We start from the raw sequence: 23,649 nt of genomic DNA on the forward strand, positions 1-23,649 counted from the left end.
AATGGTCATGAGGTGATTCACGGTAAGATATTTTCTTCTGTACCAGAATTAGGAGTGGATCCATAAGCACAAATCCATTGGTCATATCCTGTTCCACAACACCCAGAGGTCTGATACAGCATTAGATAATGGGTCTGGGAACCAGGGAGTTGAAGAGGAATAAGCCCACTCCCAATTACCATCACTCCCAATGACACAATTAGCAAATCTGCATTAATATTTTCCATCTCTACAACTTTAAGCTCTATAGGGATGCAGATCTTGTCCCGAGAGAAAGAACTTCAAACCTGGGGACTAGCAAAAGCCCCACTGGACTGTAAGCTGTTGCCTGGTCACTTTGGGTTCCTTGTGTCCAAAGATCATCTGGCAGAAAGAAGAGTGACCATTTTAGTAAAGTAATCAATCTTGATCATGAGATTAATGTAGGACTGTTGCTGCACAATGAGGGCAAGCACGAATATGAGCAGCCTCAGGTAATTTATTTCAGAGCCTCTTGGTCCTCCATTGCCCAGTTATGATGACAGATGAACAGATACGACAACCCCTGCTTGAGAAGCACACAGTTAACAAGCTCTCAGAACCCTTGGGGTCTGGTTCAAGGCACTACTTAAGCCACTGAGGCTTGCAGATCTTGTCACTGAAGGTGAGAGGAATCTAGAATGGACAGGAAAGGAGGAAGACAGTGAATATTAATTGCAGCCCAAGACCAATACCAGCAGGACTATAGGATGTCCTATAACCTCCCTCTTCTAAGTTTTCTATCAAAAAAGGGTCTCACTAATATCCTAGACAAGCTGCTCCCCAAATATATATATGGAGCTCAGGAGATGATGGACTGTGAGGACCAGAGATGCACTAAGCAGAGCCTTCCCTGGGGAAGGATTTGCTCCCCACCTTCAGGGACAAAGGGGATCTTTCAGGGTATGCCTCAGTTACAGAGAGCTGTCTTGCCCAAAGTCATGTCCTTTCCTGAGGGGCAGCCCACATCCAGGGACTGAGACAGGGCTATAAAGTCTCAGCCATATCAGCACAACACAGGACAGCCCTAATGGGCAATACTCACTGGCTGGGGCTTTGTCAAGTAGGCACCACAGCTCAACTTCTTCCTCTGCCAATCTTGCTTCTTCCCCTTCCCTTTGCCAAGTGTTGATCCCCAATAAATATCTAACATCCCAAACTGCGCCTTAGAGTCCACTTCTAAAGAACCCAACCTGCAACCGTGTGTGTATGTATGTGTGTGGGGGTCGGGGAGCAATGTCACAGCCCCAAATGAATGTAATGATGTAGGAAAAACACCTTTATCTTTTCTCTCCAAGAGTATCTAGAGAAACTGTTCTAGAACTAGCACGTGCATCATTCCAAAAAGTACTTTCTTCCGTGGTCAGTGACTGTCTCTGTCTGCGGGACCATGGTCAATGCCAAGTGTGGCACATCACCACAGGCCTTTTGGGAAAGGTTAAGTGCAGCACTGGAGCAGCGTCATGATGCAGCAAGAATGGCAGCCAAAACAACGGGACTGTTTTCGTTGACTACACTGGTTTTCCAGTACTTTCTCCATGGCAGGATTATGACAAAGCCTGAGTCCTAGAGTTATGTAAATGTCCTTGGATTTTTTTTTTTTTTTGGCATATATTTGATTCACAATGTAGTGTTAGTTTCTGGAGTACAGCAAAGGGATTCAGCTATACATATAAATACATATTCTTTCCATTTTGGTTTACTATAGGATACTGAATATAGTTCTCTGTGATATACAGTCAGACCTTGTCATTTATGTATTTTATATACATAGTTTATATCTGCTAATCCCAAACCCCTAATTTATCCCTCCATCACCCCTTTCCACTTGATAAGCATAGGTTTGTTTTCTGTGAGTCTGTTTCTGTTTCACAAATAAGTTCATTTGCGTCATATTTTAGATTCCACATATAAGTGATATCATACGGTATTTGTCTTTCTCTTTTTTATTGACTTCCCTTGGTATGATAATCTAAGTGAAGTAGTTTATCAATGTTGCTGCAAATGGCATTATTTCACTCTTTTTTTATGGTTAAGTAAAACATCCTTGGGTTTTTAAAACTTGAGCTAAAACTGTGAGATGACAATGGTTAGGGGGAGGAAGAGGGAGGGAAGCATGAGAGATATTTTTGCATATTGGAGCCACAGGTTTATCTGTCTTGAATATTTGTAGTGTGAACTCATTCTGTACCTCCAAACTGATGAAATTAAGCATACTGACAACAACTACTAAATGAAAAAATCAGATTATATAGAACAGTATGCTTCAGATGATAAAGAATCTGCCTGCAATGCAGGACACCCAGGTTTGATCCCTGGGTCAGGAAAATCCCCTGGAGAAAGGAATGACTATCAACTCCAGTATTGCCTGGAGAAAGTCAAGGACAGAGAAGCCTGGGCTATAATCTATGAGATCACAAAGAGCTGGACACAACTGAGCAATTAACACTTTCACTTTTTCGCTTTCATGCTTCATATGAACCCACTATTATGAAACACACATCAATATTTTTAAAGGAAAAAAGATCATAAGGTCAAGAACTTGTTAGCAACGGTAATTTCAGGGTGGTGGGTTTTTACGACATTACTTTTCTTATCTATATTGTCTGAACTTTTGTGATGACTCTGTATTTTGGTAACAAGGGAAAAGTTATTGCTTTAAATTTACTGAGGTGGAGAATCTGTTTTTCTTCACAGCTTCACTTTTTTTAAGGAGTGATGTGTATTCTTTTCCCAAGAAATACAAATATTTCCCCTTCTTTCATTTTAGATAATTAGAACAGGGCTACCAGGTTGGAGGCCATTTCAGATGTCAATCTCCAAAGCAGTCGAGAAAGGCAGGAAATAAGCCATGGAACATTTTAAATTGCCTTTATAACCTTGATTATAAAACCAAGACATTTCCTTTGTGATTTTTGCTGCTGAGAGGAGGGTGTTATGGCCAAGGGCTCAGACGCTCACAGACTCCTCCATCCTCTCCATGAGCATTATTAAAGAGAAGGTATCACACAGAGGAATTGTGGGGGGAAAAAAGAACCAAAAGCGTGATATCATTCATATGCTCTGTGAGCTCATCTTGTCCAAAGAGTCATTCTTTCTGCAAGATCACCAACAGCTGTTCTGCATGTGAGCATCTCTGGAATGGGGCAACTGCCCCATCCCGCAGTCCCTCTTATATAGGTACCCCAAGTACAAAGAATCCAAACTAAATTTACCAACTTTTTTACCCAAAACTGTGCATTTTATGTGTTCTATTATTGTCCCAGTCTTGACCCCTGCTCCCACTAGCTTATAAGCAGGTCACTGACCATCTCATTTCTCTACATTACCAGTGAGTAGAACAGTGTAGGGGCTTCCCAGGTGGTGTTAGAGGTAAAGAAACACCTGCCAATGCAGGAGACATAAGAGATGTGGGTTCAGTCCCTGGGTCAGGAAGATCCCCTGGAGAAAGGCATGGCAACCCACGCCAGCATTCCTGCTAGGATAATCCCATGAACAGAGAATCTGGTGGGCTATAGTCCATGGGGTTGCAGAGTCAGACACCACTGAAGCGACTTAATAGCAGCAGCAATGGCAGCAGCAGAACATTGCAGATAATGTAGTAGTTGCTCAATCCATGCATTGGAATTACTAATGCATGAATAATAGGTACCTCAATGATTTTCTTTAAAAATCCTAGTTCCTTGGTAAGCTTTTGTCTTTGATCAGCTTATCTGTTCAATTTCCGCTGCCCTTCTTTCAGTGGTGCTCCTAGGCTATCTTAGAAGCAGCTGGTTTCTGCCAATCCTCTTTTGCTTATTATCTCATTGCCCACATCCAGGGTCACCTATTTCAAGGAGCCCATTGAGTGTCAACATTCTACATGCAGTCATCTTCCCCAGTTAACACTCCTAAATAAGATTTGACAGAAAAAGGCATTTTTGAAATTTAAGGATGAAGGCATAGCTCAATACAATACATAGCTCAGTAATCTGAACTAAGTGTAGGAAAAATCAGTTTGATGGTGAAAAGTACAAATTATGAATTCTTTTTTTAAAAAATAGAGAGTGAGTATTCTCATGTTTAGGGCTTCCCTGATAGCTCAGTTGGTAAAGAATCTGCCTGCAATGCAGAAGACGCCAGTTCGATTCCTGGGTTGGGAAGATCCTCTGGAGAAGGGAAAGGATACCTACTCCAGGACTCTTGGGCTTCCTTTGTGGCTCAACTGGTAAAGAATATGTCTGCAATGCAGGAGACCTGGGTTAGATCCCTGGATTGGGAAGATTGTCTGGAGAAGGCAAAGCCTACCCACTCCAGTATTCTGGCCTGGAGAATTCCATGGACTGTATAGTCCAAGGGTTATCAAAGAATCAGACACAACTGAGAGATTTTCACACTTTCATTTTTTTCAAAGAGAGAATGAGTATTCTCATGTTTAGGAAGTTTATAGACCAACATAAAATGTACCTTTAAAAAAACTGATGATGTATTATGGTTGGGAAAAGCAACAGGAGGCAGACAGGTGCAACAGCACAGAGGCCAAGACACAAGACATGGGGAAGAGAGCAAATGTTAAATATACGACCTCTCTATAGAGGCTGCTGAACTAGCCAGAGATGAGCGGCAGCTTAGGAAATAGAGAGAGGGAGTGTCACCCATGTTTTGACTTGAACTGCAGTCATGACCGAACAGATGTAGCATGTAAGGCGAAGCAGGCATCACTCACTACAGTGGTGAGGAAAGAGCACCATCAATCAGAGGCAAGCATCTACTGGACACCTAATGAAGTCGCAGGGCTGTGCCCGGTCCTTGAAGGACCATACACCTGTACAAGTGTTACGCTGCTCATATGTATGCTTTAGTACACACGCTCAGTTGTGTCTGCCTCTTTGCAACGCCAAGGACTGTAGCCGCCAGGCTCCTCTGTCCGTGGGATTTTTCAGGCAAGAATACTGGAGTGGGTTGCCACATCCTCCTCCAGGGGATCTTCTTAACCCAGGGATCAAATCCACATCTCCTGTGTCTCCTTCATTGCAGGGAGATTCTTTACCACTGAGACAGTGGGGAAGCCTGAGGCCCAAACTCCATGAGGACAAACACCATCTCTCACTAAACCCTGAAAGAACTAAGCACCACCTGATGACAGCACATGGTGGCAAGATACAGATTACGGAAACCAGGAGTCTGTGGAGCAGTGGACACTATTATGGAGGACGTGGATCTCGAGTGTAGTTGACTGCGTAGGATTTGGTCAGATAGGGAGGAGGAGGGAAGCAGGTGCAGGGGAGCAAAATCCAGGAGTGTGCAGGTAAGAAGACCAACCAGCTGAGGTGATGGAAGATTATTATACAGCCACTATGTGCCAGGCACGGCTTACAGCGCAGGGCTCACAGTGGTGAACAAAGCCTAGCCCCTGAGGGACTCACCAGGCACCACACCGACTACCATTTAGTACACACAGAGATCTTCTTGAAAAACTGGTAGTAAGATGAAAAGCACCCATAATACAAAGGGAAGAGGTCCAAATCTGCCCCCTCCCTAAAAAAATCCCCTAACTTTTATCCAGCTGATACTGGTTAGGGAGAGCAGAATAGTTACATAAACTGGTGAGAACAACCAGCTCTGCCATTGTATTTCTGTACAATTCTGAGTCATCTGGAAAGATCAGAGAGGCAAAGTTAAAGAAAGGAGGAGATAAAGGTGGAAAAGAACCTCCAAAATAATGATGTCCTGTTAAAGAGACCTCCAAATCACAATAAATATATTAACAATTCTTTTTTTTTTAGAAATGCTGACTTATATCTTAAATCATACCTCTATTTACTTAAGAAATAATTAATATGTCAAACATCTGCAAACCAATCTCATTTCAAAGAATATTTCAAATTAAATATTTTCTCATTTGCATGGAAAAACTCTTCATGGGATAAACTAAGTAGAGAATTATAATGTCTTTAAATACTTCTATTCCTATCTGTTCCTTCTCTTCTTACTAAAATAGTTAAAGAGAGTTATCTCAATTTTCAGCAGCAAATATTATTTTAGAGAGCTGCTACCAAGTGTAAACATTTTCATTCATTTTCCTTTAAATTGCACTACTTTATTGAATAAATTATTCAGTGTCAGGGACTAAACAAGAGACCACAGTACTCTGAAAGAAGTTGAAATATTGTATTAGAGACTGGCAAGCTGTCATGGCAAATTGGGCATGACCCACCACCCCTACTCCCACCCCTAGCCCCTACCATGTTTTTGAAGCTTCTGTGACTGAATCACAAGCCTGGAAAACTCAATTTGGTAACTGTGGGAAGACAGATCTTAATTGAAAAGTTCATTTCTAATGAAATGAGAGGTGGTAAAAGGTTGGGCTTGCAGGGTAGATCATTTGAGTCTTTATTAATAACACCAATTCATATTAATTCACTGAAGCACATAATTGGCATCAAGCTTTTCAAGTTCACCACACATCCCTGTGCTTGGAATCTCTAATATTTAAAACTTTTTTTGTTTGGTAATAGATGTTTTAATAATTTGCATTTTAACAAGAGGTTACTTGTAGCTGGCTTATACTAATTATCAGTGTGTTGAGTTTTACTAAGCCAGTGGTATCCACCAGCCAGTGACAAATCTTTCTAAGTCTTAACTTGAATTCTCTGTAATTATTCTGCAGTCAGCTACGACTTCAGCAAAGAGACGAATGAGGCCCCTTGAGATTACTGCACCTTGAATGATCAGAGGTGCTTGGCAGGGTCAATTACTGCTTCCCTTTGTTCCATAGCTGCTACATGTAAAGCCCTTTACTAGGGGCTTAGACAAAGCCTTGATAGCATTTGTTGCATTGCTTTTATCTCTCAACTGCAGCCATTCTGTGATGCAAGGCCCAGAGGGCTCAAATGGACCTGCATTTGGAGGCTCAAATGGATCTCCATGGGAAGTGAGGGCATTGTAGAAGGGCTGTGTTTTTGAAGAAACAAAAGAAAGCCTTCTCTTACTCACAGGATGGAAGACAGGTGGAATTGCTGCTTAGTGAAAAAGACTTAGGACTGAAAGTCCAGAGACATGAGTGTTCTAATATTCCTTGGCTAAGATAACCAACCAAGGTAAGTTTCTTTTGGAAAGAAAGAAATACAACACGGAATAGCAAAGGAAATGGCCGAAGGAAAAAGCAAGAGAAAGAAGTCCTATCACAAAAGTAAAAGCAAACAAGTACAAAATGCCCATTAGTGCAAAATCTAACAAACCAGTGCTTTCATATGAGCTACACAAATGTGCACAATATTTCTGGTTTAATTTAGTGATAATATTAATACCTTCTGGATGTTATTTAGCTTATAAATATAATTAAAATAGCCACCTGCTCTCAATCTCATAAGCTCATTTGTAAACAAATGATGTGAATTAATATTACTCATTCAAATAGGGCTCAATAATCCTGCAAGATCTGGGAAGTAAACTTAGGAACACAGAGGTTTCCAAGCCTGGCTGTGCATTAGAATTACAGCACAGAACTTTTTTTAAAGTACAGCTGTCTGAGTCCCCATCCAAACTTCAGAGGGTAGACCTCCTGAATCTCTTTGTTTAACCAGCTTCCTAGGTTATTCTTACTCATTCACCCTGACACCAGAAAAGGTACAAATTCTGAAACCAATGCAGCTGCTTTCACAGCTTTCCCAGTTCTAAAGAAAGAAAAGCATTACCTTCTTTAGTCATCTAAGCAGAGGAAAGGAAAAACTTCCTTAGTCAATCCTGAATCCAGAGTAGCCTTACCCCAATTCACTTTATCCCAATCCTTTGTTCTTTTTTTCTAAAAAATTAGTCCAACTTTTCATTTTCTTCTTTTTTTAACTTTTTTAATTTAAACTTTTTATTTTCTATTGGGGTACAGCTGATTAACAATATTGTGATAATTTCAGGTGAACAGTGAAGGAGCACAGCCATACATACTCATGTATCCATTTTCCCCCAAACTCCCCTCCCTTCCAGGCTGCCACATAACATTAAGCAGAGTTCCATGTGTACAGTGGGTCCTTGTTGGTTATCCACTTTAAATACAGCAGTGTGTACATGTCCATCCCAAACTCCCTAACTACCCCTTCCCCTATCTTCCCCCCATCCTCTACCCTGGCAACCATAAATTCATTCTCTAAGTCTGTGAGTCTCTTTGTAAAGAAGTTTTGTAAGTAAGTTCATTTGTATCATTTCTTTTTAGATTCCATACAAGGGATGTCTTATGATATTTCTCCTTCTCTGAGTCTTCAGACAGAGTCTTCTGAGTCTTCTCTGTCTTCACTCAGTAGGACAATCTCTGAGTCGACCCATCTTGCTGCAACTGGCATTATTTCATTATTTTTAATGGCTAATATTCCAAAAAGCAAAATGGCTGCCTGGGGCCTTACACATAGCTGTGAAAGGAAGAGAAGCAAAAAATAGGAAAGATATACCCATTTGAATGCAGAGTTCCAAAGAGTAGCAAGGAAAAATAAGAAAGCCTTCCTCAGTGATCAGTGCAAAGAAATAGAAGAAAACAATAGAATGGGAAAGGCTAGAGATCTCTTCAAGAAAATTAGAGATACCAAGGGAACATTTCATGCAAAGATAGGCTCAATAAAGGACAGAAATGGTATGGACCTAACAGAAGCAGAAAATATTAAGAAGAGGTGGCAAGAATACACAGAGAAACTATACAAAAAAGACCTCCATGACCCAGATAATCATGATGGTGTGATCACTCACCTGGAGCCAGACATCCTGAAATGTAAAGCCAAGTAGGCCTTAGGAAGCATTACTATGAACAAAGCTAGTGGAGGTGATGGAATTCCTCATCTATTTCAAATCCTAAAAGATGATGCTGTGAAAGTTCTGCACTCAATATGCCAGCAAATTTGGAAAACTCAGCAGTGGCCACAGGACTGGAAAAGGTCAGTTTTCATTCCAATCCCAAAGAAAAGCAATGCCAAAGAATACTCAAACTACTGCACAATTGTACACATCTCACATGCTAGCAAAATCATGCTCAAAATTCTCCAAGCCATGCTTCAACAGTATGTGAACCATGAACTTCCAGATGTTCAAGCTGGATTTAGAAAAAGCAGAGAAACCACAGATCAAATTGCCAACATCCACTGGATCATCGAAAAAGAAAAGCGTTTGGTTTGGACAGAGTTTGTCTGGACAGAGAGTTCCAGAAAAACATCTATTTCTGCTTTATTGACTATGCCAAAGCCTTTGACTGGGTGGACCACAACAAACTGGAAAATTCTGAAAGAGATGGGAATATCAGACCACCTGACCTGCCTCTTGAGAAACCTGTATGCAGGTCAGAAACCAACAGTTCGAACTGGACATGGAACAACAGACTGGTTCCAAATAGGAAAAAGAGTACGTCAAGGCTGTATATTGTCACCCTGCTTATTTAACTTATATGCAGAGTACATCATGAGAAACACTGGGCTGGATGAATCACAAGCTGGAATCAAGATTGCCTGGAGAAATATCAATAACCTCAGATATGCAGATGACATCACCCTTATGGCCCAAAGTGAAGAAGAACTAAAGAGCCTCTTGATGAAAGTGAAAGAGAGTGCAAAAGTTGGCATAAAGCTCAACATTCAGAAAACGAAGATCATGGCATCTGGTCCCATCACTTCATGGCAAATAGATGGGGAAACAGTGGCAGACTATTTTGGGGGGCTCCAAAATCACTGCATATGGTGACTACAGCCATGAAATTAAAAGACGCTTACTCCTTAGAAGGAAAGTTATGACCAACCTAGACAGCACATTAAAAAGCAGAGACATTACTTTTCCAACAAAGGTCCATCTAGTCAACGCTATGGTTTTTCCAGTAGTCATGTACGGATGTGAGAGTTGGACTATAAAGAAAGCTGAGCACTAAAGAACTGATGCTTTTGAACTACGGTGTTGGAGAAAACTCTTGAGAGTCCCCTGGACTGCAAGGAGATCCAACCAGCCCATCCTAAAGGAAATCAGTCCTGAATATTCATTGGAAGGACTGATGCTGAAGCTGAAACTCCAATACTTTGGCCACCTGATGTGAAGAGCTGACTCATTGGAAAAGACCCTGATGCTGGGAAAGATTGAAGGCAGGAGGAGAAGGGGACGACAGAGGATGAGATGGTTGGATGCCATCACCGACTCAATGGACATGAGCTTGAGTAAACTCTGGGAGTTGATGATGGACGGGGAGGTCTGGCATGCTGCAGTCCATGGGGTTGCAAAGAGTTGGACATGACTGAGCAACTGAACTGAACTTAACTGAATATTCCATTTTATACATGTACCACATCTTCTTTATCCATTCCTCTGTCGATGGACATTTAGGTTGATTTCATGTCTTGGCTATTGAATATAGTGCTGCAATGAAGAAGTCCTTTGTTCTTCATAGTCGGTTTTCTGTGATACAGTCAAGGATAGGAAGGACAGAGAGGAAATGTCAGATTCTCAACCTTACTGGATATTTCTGGGAGTGTGAGGCGGGCTCAGCAGGCAGCACTATAGAAACACATTGAGATTGCATCTAAAAACACCTGGAAATATGTTGCTTTTAACACCTGCCAAAATGACTTTACTATAAATGAGGGAACAGACAAGGAGCTCACCACAATAACCACACCTCCACACAGTGACAATGATGGGATTAGAACCCTGATCCCTAAACCCCAGTGAGCCCCTTCCACAAGAACTTCCCTGTCTCCCTCAAGGGCTGCTGGCTGGAGGTGATAGAAGTAAGGTACACATGATCTTAGCTCTCCTGCCAGGACACTTATTTATGTAAGAAGTGGATAACTAAGCAAAGAGTACATTCTCACTATGTGCTTAAGATACATTGTGTCAAAACTGTTCACTTACTTATTCAACAGCAAGAAAGCTTAAAGTTCACATTGAGTACTTCCATTTGCCCCTAAAAATGTGTTTGTGGCTAAGGAATATATACTGCAATATACAGTCATCATCCCCAGCCTCTGAATTCGCCTATAGATGGGGAGACCAGACTCAACACTCTGGGCTGCTGGTGGCCATGAGGCAGGATTCTTAGCTTCCATAGTAGGACCAATATGGAAGGTGCAAGCTGAAAAAAGTCCTTGGCCCAGGAATAACAGGTGAGGACAGACAAGTTCACATCCTAGGTCTGTGCAGTCGAGGTGGTGATAGCCAAGATGGGGAGGAGCCTCAGTGCAACAGGACAGGTGGAGGCAGGGGCATCGAATTGACGTGCTTCTATTCCCACGTGCTTTTATTTTCATAGGGGTATGCCTCTGGGTCCCCATAACACTGTTCCCCCACAGATTCAATATCCTGCCAGACGAACTATCTAAAACTGGGTTGTGTTCCTACACCTCAGTACCTGGAGCTAATGAAAGGCCTGGCCCCTTCCAGTCTCCTCCTTAGAAGATAGAAACCTGCTCCCCATAAATCCCCCACAGCGGGGTGTCCAAAAATACAACTGGTAATTGCCTACTATACACAGTATCTTGGCCCACATTACTAAGGCTCAAAATCTTCAACTCATCTTGGAAAATGAGAAGACAAGGTCTTCTGTAGCTCAGTCCTATAGCTCTTTTGTCCACAATGTCCCTCTCCTGAGACTCTTCTTCTATTCGTAAGCCCTTGTGTAAATTCTATTTCAATCACCAGTAGATTACATCACCCCCTCCCCTGTCAGTCAAGCCTCTGGCCTGCTAGTGCCAGAAGAATATTTCAAAGACACAGAGCTCTGATCATGTACCTTCTCTCTCAATAACAATTGCCAAAAAAATTACATGTCTGCTCTTTTTTTTTTTCTCACATAAAATCTTCCATATTGTGGCCAACCCAAGTATCTTTCCAGCCTCTACTTTCCCACCACTCCCCTGGAACTACCGGTTCCTACTCTGCAACTACAGCTTCCTACTCTGCAACTTTTCTCCCGCCAGACCTTCTACTGAGAAGCCTCTCCCCATCATTTCAGGTTAAAACCTGGTCCATTCCATAAAGATCACCATAAATATCGCTCCCTTCACTGAGCCTTTCACAATGACCCCTCCCAACTGTATCCCCTTTCCCTGAGTTCAAAATCATTCACGTGTCCCATTTGTTTCTCTTAGAGCACATTTTATATGTTTTTATGATTATATCCCACCCCTAGGTCCCATGCCCTTTGAGTTCAGGAATTCTAGCTCATTCATCTTCAGGTCCTTTCTCTCCACTCTTCTGAGCCCTGTTCTACAATACACACTTCAGTTGCCTCCATCAATTAGTTAGTCAATAAACATTTGTTAAATGTAACTAAATTTTGTGGGTTAGGCAGAGAAAATGAGCCATGGTTGTCCTGAGTTTTATGGTAACTGGAACCAAAATGAAATAACAGCCCTGCCCTGGCATTTGCCTTCCCTCCTGCATATCAGTTCAGTTCAGTTTAGTCGCTCAGTCGTGTCTGACTCTTTGCGACCCCATGGACTGCAGCACGCCAGGCCTCTCTGTCCATCACCAACTCCCAGAGTTTACTCAAACTCATGTCCATTGAATCAGTGATGCCATCCAACCATCTCATCCTCTGTCGTCCCCTTCTCCTCCTGCCTTCAATCTTTCCCAGCATCGGGGTCTTTTCCAATGAGTCAGTTCTTTGCATCAGGTGGCCAAAGTATTGGAGTTTCAGCATCAGTCCTTCCAGTGAATATTCAGGACTGATTTCCTTTAGATTGGACTGGTTGGATCTCTTTGCAGTCCAAGGGACTCTCAAGAGTCATCTCCAATACCACAATTCAAAAGCATCGATTCTTTGGTGCTCAGCTTTCTTTATAGTCCAACTCTCACATGACTACTGGAAAAACCCTAGCCTTGACTAGACGGACCTTTGTTGGCAAAGTAATGTCTCTGCTTTTTAATATGCTGTCTAGGTTGGTAATAACTTTTCTTCCAAGGATTAAGCGTCCTTTAATTTCATGGCTGCAGTCACCATCTGCAGTTATTCTGGAGCCCCAAAAAATATGATTCCCCTGCATGTGGTGTCACCCAAACCTTCCCTCACAACCGTCATTACTTGCTTTATGTCCAGCCTCCCAATTAGAATATCAGCACCACAAGGGCAGGAATCTATCTTATTCACCTTGATATTCCTAGTGCCTACCTCAGTGTTTGGCACATAATAGGTACTTAAAAAATACCAGGCCACCTGACCTGCCTCTTGAGAAATCTGTATGCAGGTCAAGAAGCAATAGCTAGAGCTGGACATGGAACAACAGACTGGTTCCAAATAGGGAAAGGAGTACATCAAGGCTGTATATTGCCACCCTGCTTATTTATACGCAGAGGACATCATTTGAAATGCCGGGCTGGATGAAGCCCAAGCTGGAATCAAGATTGCCAGGAGAAATATCAACAACCTCAGATATACAGATGACACTACCATTATGGCAGAAAGCAAAAAAGAACAAGGAGCCTTGATGAAAGTAAAAGAGGAGAGTGAAAAAGTTGGTTTAAAACTAAACATTCAAAAAAATAAGGTCATAGCATCCGGTCCCATCACTTCATGGCAAATAGATGGGGAAACAGTGGAAACAGTGGCAGACTTTATTTTGGGGGGCTCTAAAATCACTGCAGATGGTGACTGCAGCCATGAAATTGAAAGACGCTTACTCCTTGGAAGGAAAGTTATGACCAACCTAGACAGCACATTAAAAAGCAGAGACATTACTTTGCCAACAAAGGTCTGTCTAGTCAAAGCTACGGTTTTTCCAGTAGTCATGTATGGATGTGAGAGTTCGACTATAAAGAAAGCTGAGAACCAAAGAACTGATGCTTTTTTACTGTGGTGTTGGAGAAGACTCTTGAGAGTCCCTTGGACTGCAAAGAGATCCAACCAAACTGATTTCCTAAAGGAAATCAGTCCTGAATATTCTTTGGAAGAACTGATGCTGAAGCTGAAACTCCAGTACTTTGGCCACCTGATGCGAAGAACTGACTCATTGGAAAAGACCCCGATGCTAGGAAAGATTGAAGGTGGGAGAAGAAGGGTATGACAGAGGATGAGGTGGTTGGATGGCATCACCAATGCGATGGACATGAGTTTGGGTAAACTCTGGGAGTTGGTGATGGACAGGGAGGCCTGGCGTGCTGCAGTCCATGGGGTCGCAAAGAGTCAGAAATGACTGAACAACTGAACAGAACTGAAAAACATTTGGAGAGAACTGAATCAAGTGGAACTGAATCTTACCTAATCTGATCTAGCTGCATGGAATCTGGAGGGAGGAAATTGGTAATGGGGTCTTTCACTTCTTAGATTTAGCTGACACCTCTAATGAGGGGTGCCCAAAATGAGGAAAGAGGATGTGATTGTCACAGGAAATATTTATTTTTTTAATTTTTTTGGAGTATAGTTTTTTTACAATGGTATTTTCTGTTGTACAGCTAAGTGAATCAGCTATACGTATACATATATCCCCTCTTTTTTGGATTCTCTTCCCATTTAGGTCACTATAGAGAACAGAGTAGAGTTCCCTGTGCTATACAGTAGGTTCTCATTGGTGATGTATTTTATACATAGGGGTGTATATATGTCAATCCCAGTTCCCAGTTCATCCCACCCCCCTTTCCTCTCTTGGTGTCCAAATTTTTGCTCTCTACATGTATGTCTCTATTTCTGCCCTGCAAATAAGTTCATCAGTACCGTTTTCCTAGATTCCACATATATACATTAATATACAGTATTTGTTTTTCTCTTTCTGACTTACTTCACTCTGTATGACAGACTCTAGGTTTATCCATGTCTTTGCAAATGGCACAATTTCATTCCTAGAAACTGACCTAAGCAGTTGAAGCATCGCCTCTGGGCCACAACGAACAAGGGTGGAGGCATGAACATGTCATTAAAAGAACCAGATGGGGACAAGTAGTATTTTACTAAAGGAAGGTTCACTTTAAGGCTTTTCTGTCTTTTCTCTTTTGCTTAAAACAGTTTTAAATAAAGGGCTGTAGTCTGATCTTGCAATTCCATAATAATTCAGAAAAGAGCTCATCTTTGGAGGAAGCTGAATAAACTACTATTCATTTGGTAAAAAGTTAAGGTCACTAAGAAAAAAATTCACAAAAACATATCTTCTAATACTGATCATTGTTCCTGTTTTGCACACACTGAATAGCTGACTTTGAGCAAATTGTGTCATCTCTCTGGACTGCAGAACTAGAGGTCACCCAGTCCACTGCTATATTACAGATGACAAAATCAATCATCTGTGACCCCCCCCCCCCTTGTAATCCTAACATTGTACCATGAGACATCCATTCCTTTTGGTTTTGGAGGCATTTTATTCTAAGGAAAACACTGTAAAACACAAATGCCCCTGGAAAGGGTTGCATTATAATCATCTTTTTGTTTGTATTTGAAAAGCTTTCTGATATCCAATTGAGAAGGAGTAACGAGAGGAATGTAAAAATAGGATACATGTGTGGTAGATCCCCAGACACAAGAGAGAGATTTGCAAACACAAGGAATGAAGAAAGGACACTGACAAAAAAAAATAAGTGAATATGAATTGCTAGAAACTGACTTTGCTTCTGTAATTTCACTTACAGCTGGGACAACTAGGCAACTTTTCTGAGACTGTATGACTTTTTGTGAGGAAAATAGTTCCAAGGACTATCTATTACCTTTTATAAAAGACCCAAATAAAAACACTCTTTCATTACATAGCAAAATCCTTTTGAAAAAAGTAATACCCTCTAGACTGAAGTTTATAGGCAGATCAATGGAATAGAATAGAAAGCCCAGAAATAGATACACAGATATATGGACATTGACTTATAGCACAGGTAGCACTGAGGAGCAAAGGGGAAGGACAACATTGGTGCCACAGGTGCTGGGACAGTGGAATGTCCACAGAGAAAACAGCAGAACGTGAGTCCTGCCTCATTCTATGCAAAACTCAAATCTAGGTCTTTGTAAATCCAAATGTGAAAGACAGAACAAACAGCAACAGAAAATTAAAGATAATAATAGGAGATTGTTCTTATCCAAGTCAGAAAAAAATTTCTGAAATACAACACACACCCAAACATCAAATAGTAAAAGGGAAAGAACATGGGAATGATATATTTGACTATTTTTGAAATAAGAACTTATGTTCATGAAGAGACAATACAAAAGAGTATTTTTAAAAACTACAGTGTAGGAACACACATTTACAACACATTTTTCAACAAAGAGCTTAATCTAGAATACAAAAGGAACTCCCACAAATCAATTTTAAAGTCAGACAACCAGAAGAAAAATGGGCAAGATATTTGAACCAGTATATCTGAAGAGAGAATATACAGATGGCTCAGATAAACATATGAAATGCTGTTGAAATTCAATGTCATTGTTATTGGAGAAATACAAAGTAAAACCATAATGAAGTACCAAAGCACCTGCCAGAATAGCTAATTTTTTAAAGGCCAAGTTTTAAAGAGAATGTAAAGAGAAATTTTTATGTACTACAGGTTAGAATGCCAGTTAGAACACCCTTCTCAGAAGAGTTTGGCACTATCTGCTAAAGATGAACACACATACGTATTTGTATATATGTGTATATATATACTCCTAGGTATATATCCGGGAGAAGGCAATGGCACCCCACTCCAGTACTCTTGCCTGGAAAATCCCATGGATGGAGGAGCCTGGTAGGCTGCAGTCCATGTGGTCGCTAAGACTTGGACACGACTGAGCGACTTCACTTTCACTTTTCACTTTCATGCGTTGGAAAAGGAAATGGCAACCCACTCCAGTGTTCTTGCCTGGACAATCCCAAGGACAGGGAGCCTGGTGGGCTGCCATCTATGGGGTCGCACAGAATCGGACGAAGCGACTTAGCAGCAGCAGGTATATATCCAACAGAAATGTGCACACATAAACCAAGAGCGCACATACACTTATGTATTGCAACATTATTCTTGGGAGTCCAAATGGCAATGACTCAATTTATCCAAAAACAGTAAAATGAAGTATATATTTATACAATGAAATAATATGCAACAAAGGTAGAAACTGACAGGAATACATTAACAGAGGAGATTTTAACTTCCCACTGACATCAAAGGATGTCATCCAGACTGAAAATCAATAAGCTAACAGAGTGAGCTTCCCTGGTGACTCAGACAGTAAAGAACATGCCTGCAATGCAGGAGACCTGGGTTTGATCCCTGGGTTGTGACAATCCCCTGGAGGAGGGCTTAGCAACCCACTCCAATATTCTTGCCTGGAGAATCCCATGGACAGAGGGGTTTGGCGGGCTACAGTCCATGTGGTCACAAAGAGTTGGACATGACAGAGCGACTAAGCACAGCACAGCAGAGGTCCTAAATGGCACAACAGACCATTTGGACTTAGTTTATATTTTCAGGACAGTACGTTCAAAAAAAAAAAAAAACAATGCACAGTCTTTCAAAGCATGCATGGAACATTCTCTAGGATAGACCACATACCAGGTTACAAAACTAGCCTCAACAATTTAATAATTTAGAAATTATTTCAAGCATCTTTTCTGACCACAATGGTATGAACCTAGAAATCAATCACAGAAAGAAAAATGGAAAAGAACAAAACATGGAGACTAAACAGCATGCTGCTAAAAAACCAATAGGTCAAGAGTGAAATCAAAGAATAAAACAGAAAACACCTAGAGACAAATGAAAATGAAAATATAACCTAAGAAAATCCATGGGATTCAGCAGAAAAAAAAAAAGCTATGAACAGTTCTGTTCATAGCAATACAGATCTTCCTCAAGAAAGAAGAAAATTTCAAGCAATCTTTCTCATCTAAAAGAATTTGGAAAAGGAGAAAAAACAAAATCCGGTAAAAGGAAGGAAACAATATGGATCAAAGAGGAAATAAATAAAATAGAGATTGGAAAATAGAAAAAATAAACAAAATCAAGACCTGTTTTTTGTTTTTTTTTTTAAGATAAACTACATTAACAAACCTGTAGCTCATCAGGAGGAAAGAGAGGAGTCAAACAAAATAAGAAATGAAAGAGGAGAAAAAAATAACCAATACCACAGAAATACAAAAATAAAATAAGAGTATACTGAAGGCAATGGCACCCCACTCCAGTACTCTTGCCTGGGAAATCCCATGGACGGAGAAGCCTGGTAGGCTGCAGTCCATGGGGTCGCTGAGGATCAGACATGACTGAACGACTTCACTTTCACTTTTCACTTTCATGCATTGGAGAGGGAAATGGCAACCCACTCTAGTGTTCTTGCCTGGAGAATCCCAGGGACAGGGGAGCCTGGTGGGCTGCCGTCTCTGGGGTCGCACAGAGTTGGACACGACTGAAGTGACTTAACATACCATAAAAATTACATGCCAACAAATTGGACAATCTAGAAAAAATGTACAAGTTTCTAGAGACAAAGTCTACCAAAATTGAGTCAAGAATAAACAGATAATTTGAACAGACTGATCAATGGGAATGAAGTAGACTCTGTTATAAAAAAAATTTCCTCTCAAACAAAAGTCCAGGGCTGGACAGTTTCACTGAGGAATTCCACTAAACATACCAAAAAGAACATATACCTTTCCTTCTCAAACTATTGCAAAAAACTGAAGAGCAGGGAACACTCCCAAATTCATTTCATGAAGTCACCATCACCATGATACCAAAGTCAGAAAAAGACACTATAAAAAAAGAATAGTACAACCAATATATTTGATGAATGTAGATGTAGATATCTTCAACAAAATGTTAGCAAGTCAAATCCAACAATATGTAAAAAGGATCATACACCATGCTCAAGTTGTATTCATTTCAGGGTCATAAAGATGGTTCTGCTACTGCTGCTAAGTCGCTTCAGTCGTGTCCGACTCTGTGCAACCCCATAGACACGAAGCTCCCCCGTCCCTGGGATTCTCCAGGCGAGAACAGTGGAGCAGGTTGCCATTTCCTTCTCCAATGCATGAAAGTGAAAGTGAAGTCACTCAGTCGTGTCCGACTCTTAGCAACCCCATGAACTGCAGCCTCCCAGGCTCCTCCGTCCATGGGATTTTCCAGGCAAGAGTACTGGAGTGGGGTGCCATTGCCTTCTCCGTAAAGATGGTTCAACATCCTCAAATCAATCAATGTGACACCCCCACATTATCAACAGGAAAGAAAAAAACTACACGATCATTTCAACAGAGGTAGAAAAAGAATCTGACAAAATTTAACATTCATTCATGATAGAAACTCTCATAAAAGTGAGGACAGGGGGAATATATCTCAAAATAATAACAGTATTTACAAAAAACTCACCCCCCAACATAATACTCAATAGTGAAAAGGTAAAAACATTTCCACTAATTTCTGAAACAAGACAAGAATGCCCACTCTCACCACTTCTATGCAATACAGCATTGAAAGTCCTAGTTACAACAATCAGACAGGAAAAAGAATTAAAAACTACCCAAACTGGAAAGGAAGAGATAAAACTGTCACTAATACAGATGACATGATACTCTATATAGAGAATACTGAAACTGTTAGAACAAATAACAAACTCAGCAAGGTAGCAGAATACAAAATTAACATACCAAAAAATCTGTTGCATTTATTTACACTAGCAATGAATTATCAGGAAGAGAAAGTTTAAAAAGTCCTTTTAAAATCAAATAAGAAATAACAAAATATCTAATAACAAACTTAAAAAGGTGAAAGGCCTATATGTTGAAAACTATAACACACTGATAATAGAAACTGAAGATGATTTAAAGAAATGGGAAGGTATCCCATGCTCTTGGATTTGAATTAATATTGTTAAAATTATCCTACTACCCAAAGCAATCTACAGATTTAATGCCATCCCTCTCAAATTATCTAAAACATTCTTCACAGAGCTAGAACAAATAATCTTAAAATTTATATGGAACCACAAAAGCCCTGGAATTGCCAAATCCATCCTGAATAAAAAGAACAAAGCTGGAGGCATTACCCTTCCAGAATTCAGACTATACTACAAAGCTAGTCATCAAAAGAGCATGGTTTTGGCACAAAAACAGATATATAAAATCAATGGAAAAGAAAACACAGCCCAGAAATAAACCCAAACTTAAGGTCAATTAACCTGTGACAAAGGAGGCAAGACCACGGAGAAGAGTATGGAATTTAACAAACTACTACACATAAAATAGATAAGCAACAAGGATTTATTGTATAGCACGGGGAACTATATTCAATATCTTGTAATAACTTATAATGGAAAATAATATGAAAAAGAAATATATATATATATATAACTGAATCACTTTCTTATACACCTGAAACTAACACAATATTGTAAATCAACTACACTGGAAAAAGCAAGAAATAAAACACAATAATGAAATTGAGTGAAATATCTCTGGCAAACAATATGATTGAATCTCATATGAACAGAATACTGATTGAAAAAAAAAGACAAAAGAATGCATTCACTATGAATCATTCATATAAAATTCAAAAACAGGCAAATCTAAAGTATGGTGTGAGACATCCAGATGGGGAGTAGACAAGGTTATTGAGAGGAAGGCTCCTGAGGGCTGGTACTGGTCTGCTTATTTTTTTTAATTAAAGTGTAGTTGATTCACAGTATGATTTTATTTTCAGGTGTACAACATAGTGATTCAATATTTTTATAGTTATACTCCATTTAAAATTATTACAAATAAAGGCTATATTCCTTGTACTGCACAATATATCCTCATTGCTTATTCATTTTATACATAGTAGTTGTTATCTCTTAGTCCCCTACCCCTATCTGTTTTTTGAGCTGAGTGGTGGTGATTATATGAATGTTTATGATAATTTGCTAAGCTGTCCACTTGGATTTTATTTACTTTTCTATATGTTTGTCATGATGGTACTCAGTCATGTCAGACTCTATGCAATCAAACGGACTATAGCCCACCAGGTTCCTCTGTCCATGGGATTTTCCAGACAAGCACTGGAGCACCATAATATACAGCAAGTTGTATTAAGAGGGAGTTTCATTGCCAGGTTTTAAACCCAAACCCCTCCATCCTCTTTTAAAGCAGGAATTTCTATAAGCTCATCAAGTAGCAAAGACCAAAAACAAACAAAAAAAGACAGATAGATGCTAACTGTAATATTAATAGGGACTATAACAACAACCATCATTTATTAAGTGATCTGAGTATTATCTCATTTAAACCTCAGCATCCTGAAGTAGATTGGCTGCATTAATGGTTCCAACTCTCCTTCTTTGCTTGTATCTACATTCTTTGCTCATAACTATCTATGTCCTCTGTCCACTTCAGTTCAGTACAGTCACTCAGTCATGTCCAACTCTTTGTGAACCCATGGACTGCAGCACGCCAGGCTTCCCTGTCCATTACCTACTCCCAGAGTTTACCCAAACTCATGCCCATCGAGCTGGTGATGCCATCCTCATCCTCTTCTGTTATCCCCTTCTCCTCCCGCCTTCAATCTTTCCTAGTATCAGGGTCTTTTCCAATGAGTCAGTTTTTCATATCAGGTGGCCAAAGTATAGGAGTTTCAGCTTCAGCATCAGTCCTTCCAGTGAATATTCAGGACTGATTCCCTTTAGGATTGTCTGGTTGGATCTCCTTGCAGTACAAGGGACTCTCAAGAGTCTTCTCCAACACCACAGTTCAAAACATCAGTTCTTCGGTGCTCATCTTTCTCTGATTTAGGACTAAACCATGTTCTTGTTATCTATGGGGTCGCACAGAGTCGGACACGACTGAAGCAACTTAGCAGCAGCAGCAGCATGTTGCTTTGGCTAATAGAATACTAGCAATCACAAAGCAATCAGAGGCTTGAAAAGAGCTTCTGTGTTTCTCCTTACTGATTCTGCCTCCTGCCATCACCATGAGACTATGCTCAAGCTAGCCTGCTAGAGGATGAAAGACACATGGAGCATAGCCAGTCACCCAGGTCATCTTGGATGAGGCCATTTAGTCAATAGCCAGCCAATACCAAGACAAGTGATCAAGTTCAGTCAAGATCAGCAGAGCTGCCTCACCAACATCCACACAATTCCAAACACACAAGCAGTAAATGTTCAATGCCCCTGGAGTTCTATGTCACTGAGGTTTTATGATTATGAGGTTCTAAGCTGTATTTTTATGCAAATTATTGTAGTGAAAGCTAACTGATACAAATAGTACTATTATTATTCCTATTTTACATGGGAGGAAACTGAGGTTCAGAAAAATCACATAGCTGGTAAGTAGTGGAGCCAGGATTTGAATCTAGATTTCTTAATCCACAAGAATTGCTTTTAATTACCATACTATATATATATTGCCTGTACAAATGCACTCCCAACTATAATTTTAAACAGAGCACGCGTGCATGCGGGTCTTTCTCCCCAGCTGCTCACTGACTAAACCTTTAAAATTGGTAAGCAGTGTTTCTAACTCAAATATCTGAGCTATATACAGCATTTTTAAAAAGCTGACTGATCAGAGTCCCTGTAGTTTAAACCAATGATTTTGTGCATGGGGACTCTGGTATTTTTTTTCCTCTCTCTTGCACTCTCTCTTACGTAGTCCACAAGCATTTAATTTCTCACAGATGCCTTCAGTGCTGATATGCATCCCAATATTAATTTGTGTGCTTCAAAGAGTTATCCCAAAAATGCTGATGATACCAATAGAAGATGTAAAGTCTGACCTTCACTTACACAATGATTGGCATTGACTATAATTCCTTACTAGATTTAACACAATGTGTGCAGCCAGAGTACATAATCAGTTGCTCTGTATCAAAAATCACCTTGCAGTTGTGGTCAAGAAACAAATTCTCATATTAAATGGTCAGGAGAATCAGTATTATATATACTTGACAATAATCCATGTTAAGGATGTGCTGGGATGACAAGTGGATAAATAATACATCCACCCAAAGTTTTTCTTTCCAACCAGAAATCCTCAAGATACAGGGATCAAAGAGTTCACAGGTGATTTGGGGCTAGGTGCTGTGAACTCAGATCCTCTTACCTGGAGGAAAGGATAGTATGTGGACAAGCAGTGAGAGGGGAATCTGGAGATGTGGCCTCTAGTCTCAACTCCACCTCAGAGTGATGTGCGGGACAAACATCTTCCTGTGCTTCTAGATCACTCTCCACTCTTGCTCAACCTTCTGGGTACCAGGAGATTGACAAGTATGGACTTCCTTGCCTCCGGCTTCCAGCTGGGTTTGTTGCCTAGGGAGCATCCATGCTCCATCACTGAGTTGTGTCCGACTCTTTCCAATCCCATGGACTGTAGCCCCCCAGGCTCCTCTGTCCATGGGCTTCTCCAGGCAACAATACTGGAGTGGGTTGCCATTTCCTCCTCCAGGGGATCTTCCCAATCCAGGGATCAAACCTCCATCTCCTGCATTGGTAGGCCAATTCTTTACCACTAAGCCATCCGAGAAGCACCAGCAACAAAACAGCAAGATAGAGGAGATGGAAGCAGAGGCATTTGTCCTCCTGGATTTCGCCCTGTGGTGTCACAAATGGGCTGCTGTGTCTTAGCTCCTTTCAGATGGCCCCCTCTGCACATCCTTCCCCATCTCTGGGTTCTGTTAATCACTTCATGCCTTCAGACTTACAAATAGTAACAGACCCCAGTATTTACAGCTCTAGGATTCCACACTACAAGATTTAACACAATGTGTGCAGTCAGTTCAGTC

This window comes from Bos taurus, chromosome 10, assembly GCF_002263795.3.
Source record: "Bos taurus isolate L1 Dominette 01449 registration number 42190680 breed Hereford chromosome 10, ARS-UCD2.0, whole genome shotgun sequence".
Lineage (NCBI taxonomy): Eukaryota > Metazoa > Chordata > Mammalia > Artiodactyla > Bovidae > Bos > Bos taurus.